We start from the raw sequence: 6,773 nt of genomic DNA, 5'->3' as shown, positions 1-6,773 counted from the left end.
AATCACTGAGCTCACAGAGTGCCAGCAACATCATTCTTTTTTTTTTTTTTTTTTTTTTTTTTTTTTTTTGCGGTGCAGGCCCCTCACTGTTGTGGCCTCTCCCGTTGCAGAGCACAGGCTCCGGACGCGCAGGCTCAGCGGCCATGGCTCACGGGCCCAGCCGCTCCGCGGCATGTGGGATCTTCCCGGACCTGGGCACGAACCTGCATCCCCTGCATCGGCAGGCGGACTCTCAACCACTGTGCCACCAGGGAAGCCCCATCATTCTTATTTAACCTGTAAACACCATATAACGTATTGGATAGTGTCAAGGGCCAGAAACACTCGGGGATGACAGTCAAAACAGATCTTCACCAATAAGAACATAGCAGACTTTCTCACACTCTGTTGTTGATGTGTGATGGCAGTAATGCCAGGTAAAGCTGATAGAATTAGAAACACAGCTCCTCACTGTGATAGCATCTTTTACTCAACTGACATGTCAAGGGCTTTGAGTCATGCTGGCATTTCTTCTGAGGTAAGATATAGAATCTTCAAGAGGGAGCAGTTTGGGAAAGTTTTCCCTCTTCAGAAATGGACAGTTTGGGGACTTCCCTGGTGGCACAGTGGTTAAGAACCCACCTGCCAAGGCAGAAGACACAGGTTCGAGCTCTGGTCCGGCAAGTTCCCACATGCCGTGGAGCAACTAAGCCCGTGCGCTACAACTACTGAGCCTGCTCTCTAGAGCCCGCGAGCCACAGCTACTGAGCCCACGTGCCACAGCTGCTGAAGTCTGCGTGCCTAGAGCCCGTGCTCTGCAACAAGAGAAGCCACCACAGTGAGAAGCTCACGCACTGCAATGAAGAGTAGCCCCTGCTCACTGCACCTAGAGAAAGCCCATGTGCAGCAACGAAGACCCAACGAGCCAAAAAATAAAAATAAATAAATAAAATATTCTGAAAAATTAAAAAAAAAGAAGAAATGGACAGTTTTGCATTTTCCAAGGTATCACATTCAAGGCACAAAAGCTGAAAAGTAGTTTATAAACTGTTTAGAAAAATAGCATCCCAAATTTATTTCCCCAGAAAAGCTCTATGTAAAAAATGAAATTCAGTTATATTTAGGTATTTATCACTGTGATTTTACATGTGTTAGAAATAAGTAGTTTCTGTGGTGATGGGCAAAACTAAAAATGAGATGAAACTTGTCTGATGTAGTAGTATTTTGCTTTGAACAAGAAAGTTCTGTCATAGATCATTGACATTTCCACCGCTGTTTGTGGATTCTATTTTTATACATTTGGAACTCTTCAGGCTACATGTTCTCAGTGCTTCAGAATCTGAACTAACTAACATGACTTTGTGGATATCTTATAGAATTTAACAGAAGATAGATAAACCTCAGTAATTGGCACTATCAAGAAGTTAAAAAAATTTTAATTTACTTTTTTTTTTTTTTTTTTTTTTTTTTTTGCGGTATGTGGGCCTCTCACTGTTGTGGCCTCTCCCGTTGCGGAGCACAGGCTCCGGATGCGCAGGCCCAGCGGCCATGGCTCACGGGCCCAGCCGCTCCGCGGCATATGGGATCCTCCCAGACCGGGGCACGAACCCGTATCCCCTGCATCGGCAGGCGGACTCTCAACCACTGCGCCACCAGGGAGGCCCTAATTTACTCTTTAAAATCAGTCTTTTTCAAACATTGGTTTAAGGAGGAATATATCATGGGCAAGCAATTCCAAATCTAATACATCCAGTTTATTTGATGGGTAGCAGATACATTTAAAAGAATTTCAGAAAATAAAAGAGTTCAATGGCAATTACGATATTTTTCATCATTGAAATTATCCTTAGGTTCCATTGACATGTGGAGCTGTGCCAGCTGAAGGGTGGAGAAGTCACAGCCCTTCACATGGCATCACATGTTTCCTTAAGTCTTACCATTTTTACTAGCAGCAGGATTTCCTCTTAGGATCCAATCCAGTGAACTTCAGTTGTCCAGAAAGTTTAATATACAGGAGTCTGAAGACTCTTCAGATGTTTAGCAATTGCATTTTACCTAATTAATCTTTATTATTCATTTGTGTATGTGCATATGTGCAATTGGATAAATTTATGTTTTCATGAATTTAGTTATTTTGCTCAGATATCTCCAAGATCTGCTATGATTATAAGTTCAAAGATGATTCTGGTAAAGATATACTAAAAAATAAGAAATTCAGATAATTGTCTATCAAAAGTATATAATAGGTATTAGGCAACTCAGAATGATTCGGAAGATATGACCCTCATGTGACCATATTGCTCAGACCTGACATTTATTTGAAAAATCAGTGACAAAAGTTATGCCCATGATCTCTTAGGCTGTAATTTTAACAATATTTAGGGTCTTTGTTATCTGACTTTCTTATTTTAATAAATACAATCTAAGTTGTAAAATCTATTTCTATAAAGGAGCCTTCTGAAAGTAGGAAAACAAAAGTTTTCAAAAGCCTTTGTCCTGTAAAATTCAGTGGCAGAAAGTGCTCAAGCTTCAGAAGCTGACAGACTGGGTGACCATGAATGTGACCATGAATGAGTTACAGAACTTTTCTGAGCAATAATTTTCTCATATATAAAATAGGTAAGATACTCTATCTCATGGATATGTTTTGGAAGTTGAGCTGAATCGATTTGTAAAGCTCCTATATTCTAGTTGGCACTCAATAATTAGCTCCTGTCTTAATCCATCAGGGCTACTATCACAAAAATACCATATACTTGGTGGCCTGTAATCAACAAACATTTATTTCTCACAGTACTGGAGCCTGGGAAGTCCAAGATCATGGCGCTGGCAGATTCAGGGTCTGCCGAGAGCCTGCTATTAACCTCACAGGGCGGAAACGACAAGGGAGCTTTCTCAAGGTTGCTTTTATAAAGGCACAAATCCATTTGGGAGGGCTCTGCCCTCCTGACCTAATCACTTCCCAAAGGCCCCACCTCCTAATACAATCACCTTTGGGCTTAGGTTTCAACATCTGAATTTTGGGAGGGCATAAACATTCAGAACATAGCAGTTCCCTCCTTCCCCTTCCCAAAATCAAACTGAAAGTTATTAATTCCTAAATTTGGAATGCTTTCCACAATCGGTTAAATCATTGTTCAGAGCTCTTTCTCAAACATCTTAAATGCATGCCTGGTAGAAATGATGATGTTTATAATTGTACCATTAGCTGGTTATTGTCTCCCTAAAATATAAATCCATTACTGAGTTCAGGGTGAAGGAAGATACACAGTATACTGATTACTTCAGAATTTTACTGGACATATTATCCTCATTGTTGTAGTTTCTATTATTATCAAGATTTGATTTTGGACCAGGGACAAAACTTTTAGCCATCATTTTGAATCTACGGTTACTGTACATTTTCTGCAATTTACAAAGACTTAAAAATGACAACAATAAGTCTTACTATTTCAAAAGATATTTTTTTTAGCCTTAACTGTTTCTGAAAGACAAAAACTGGAAGAAGTTTTGAGAGATGAATTACTGATGGCAGTAGCTTACTCCTCCTTTTGATCTCAAGGTTCTATATTTCTTTGTAACTATCTTTATATGAAGAGATATCTGCCTAATATTATTTAAAGGGAATAGTACTGAAGTGATAGCACTACCCAAGTAATTCTTATAAAGACACCATCGCCCCATTGGGACAAGTATAGTAAGGGATGTAAAATCAATGAGTAAGGGTGCTTTGCTCTATCATTAGTTTGTAGCACTTCGATGGGATGACTTACTACAGCCCCAGTAAGCTAATCTGAGCTACAGTAGTCACTAGATATGATCAGCATCTTAGATGGCCTATTACTATTATCATTCACTTGCAAAAATCAAATTATCAATTAATATGATGCTTAAGCAGCATTGAATGCTAGAGGGATACCATTGTACTGTAAGTCACAAAGTTCAGCAAACTTCAGCTAGAGGTAAAATTAGATGGCACAGGCCTAAATCCCCAGTGGACCCAGTTGGCTGCATAGCTAAGTAATTGATTTTGTTTAGTTGGATTTCAAATATATCAATAATTTTAGAGTTGGTTCTTAAGAAGGTTATAAAACAATTGAGTCAAATTTTGGTCATCTTGCAATCTTTCCTCTGTTGGGTCCCCTGTTCCCCTGTACTTACTCAGCTTGTCTCAGTATTCCATCACTGTGTACTCCACATTGAATTGTCAGTTATCACTGCAACACTTCTGCTCCATCATACCCCGTCTGCTGCACTCCTGTCTGTAACTGAAATTTCTCTCCTAGCACTTTTTAATGTAATATATAGTTTTAGCATTAGGAAATTAATTTTCTTTAATGTTCAACATAGAGGATATTATCCTACTCAGGTCATCCTAGGATGTCTATGGATGGACTTCATAAAAGTCTGTGAATCCCTTCAAATTGCATAAAAAGTTTGAGTGAACATGCATATGTGGGTTTTTCTGGGGAGAGCATTCAGTGTTTTTATCAGATTATCAGAGTCTGTTTCCCCCAAAGAGTTAAGCACTACTGTCTATTATGACTAACTTGAACCCTGCTTCCCAGGAAACACAGGAATGTTTCCTGAGATAAGGATCCTGCCTTTGTTGTTACCTATTTGTAACTCAAATCATCCTCACTAATCTTCCACCCACAACTTCATCATTTGTTTGATACCCATTCATCATTTAACACCACCAGTCAAAAGACCCACAAAGTACTTATCCATCACAAAGCAGAGGACAACTAGCTCACCACCCTAAGAAGACCAGGCCTACTTACCTTACTTGCCACAAAATGAAGGGAAGGACTGTTGTTTTCCAGTGAAGTTAAGCAGCAGAAACAGTCTATACTGTTTCACTAGTTCAGAACAGAACAGGCCAAATGTTCATTTTTCAAAGCTATTTTCATTTTATTTTTTTCTACCAATCATGCAAAAAATGCTGTTATTAAAATAATTATTTTGTTGTAATTTGAGGGTGTGTGTGTGTTTCCCTCTTAAGAGGAGAACTTTAATAATTTAGGTTACCATTTAGATCTACCTTTCATAATCTCACATGGAATGGTAATGTAGCATTTCATCATCTTCTCTTTTAGCTCTGATATTACTGTTCCAGTTATAAAAGTACTTCTTTCACCCAGCTCATCCCTAATTGTAAAATAGGCAAGGAAATCAAAATCCCAAAGGATTTGCCTCAGTATCCAATCATTGCCTCAACTTTTTATGTATTGATTGAATCTCTCAAATTTCAAATTATATTTTATCTTCAGTGGAGTTATAAAAAAGTTAAAAGGCTTTCATCTTTTGTTTAAATTACACATGCTTTAAAGCCATTTTCAATATCAAGCTACATTGGAAAAACAAATCTGCTGAATCACTACTTTCATGCTGTTGATACAATTAGTTGATTGAGTGAACATCTCACTTTTCAGTTTTTGTGGTACACGGGCCTCTCACCGTTGTGGCTTCTCCCGTTGCAGAGCACAGGCTCTGGATGCACAGACTCAGCGGCCATGGCTCACGGGCCCAGCCGCTCCGTGGCATGTGGGATCATGTGGGATCTTCTCGGACCGGGGCACGAACCCGTGTCCCCTGCATTGGCAGGCGGACTCTCAACCACTGCGCCACCAGGGAAGCCCTACTTTTCAGTTTTTTGATGTGTACATACATAGTCCAAGACAAGTGCTTAGCTCTCTTTTCTCTATGGTAAATAAATAATGCATAATTTATAAAATAAATTTTCTTCAGGAATTTGAAAACTGTGCTCCTGTACCCCCACATTCCTTAATAAGTATTCTGTATACAACAGATGCTTATGTTGGTGAGAAACCTACTCCTTCTTACTCAGGTTACTGTGTTGAGCTCAAAGTTGAAAAGGTCTAAAGATAATCTTTTTTTTACCCTAGAGATGTTGATACTACAGTATTTTCAACCTGTTTGTATTTGGGTTTTGGCTTTAACTGTCACTTCCTTAGAGAACTTATTTTCTTCACAGCATTTATTAATATCTCTCACAGTTAGTTATTTGTTTACTGTCCATCTGCTCCATTATATTTTAAAACTCTATAAAGATAGAGATTATGTCCACAGGGTTCCTTGGCTATATCCAGTATCTTTTACAGGGCCTAGCACATGGTAGACACTCAATAACAAGCTTTTGGACAAATGAATGAGTACATCAGAACAGCACAAAAATGGGTGGCTACAGTTTAGACTGCCCTTCTTGGCTGGGTGCGTGTAACTTTAGGAACCTGCAGCACCCAGAGGAACTCTGAAAGCGGAATATTGGTAAATCCCACTCACAAGCTAAAAGCAGAAACTCCAAGTTCACATTGGTCTTCTCTGGTTTGTGATCTCAGAACGAAGATTTGTTTGGGGAATCAGTGACACCTGCTCCCCTATTTATTCATTCTCCACCCTCCACTCCTAATGAGGTGGAGTAGTAAGCCCCTGGCTGATTATAGATCCAACAGACTGTTCATGACCTGTTATTTGTTTTCAACATACTCCATTAGGTTCACAGTTCACGTTGTGAATGTCACATGTCTGTGTTTTAAGGATAAATAACTTTTTATATGTGCTTCACATGCAGCGGTTTGTTTCAGTTCAGTAGCAGGAACAGGCCAAAGTAAATGATAAGTAATTAGAGAACAAACTCAGAAACTCTGTCATATGAACAGGTTATTAGTGGAAAAACTGCAAGATTGCTCAGGAATGGGAGTATTTCCCTTTATAGGTTTCACATCAATATAGGCAGAAATAAAGAGGTTGGTGAGTTTGAGTGGGAAATA

This window comes from Mesoplodon densirostris, chromosome 12 (assembly GCF_025265405.1).
Source record: "Mesoplodon densirostris isolate mMesDen1 chromosome 12, mMesDen1 primary haplotype, whole genome shotgun sequence".
Taxonomy (NCBI): domain Eukaryota; kingdom Metazoa; phylum Chordata; class Mammalia; order Artiodactyla; family Ziphiidae; genus Mesoplodon; species Mesoplodon densirostris.
This window is presented reverse-complemented; position numbering follows the sequence as displayed.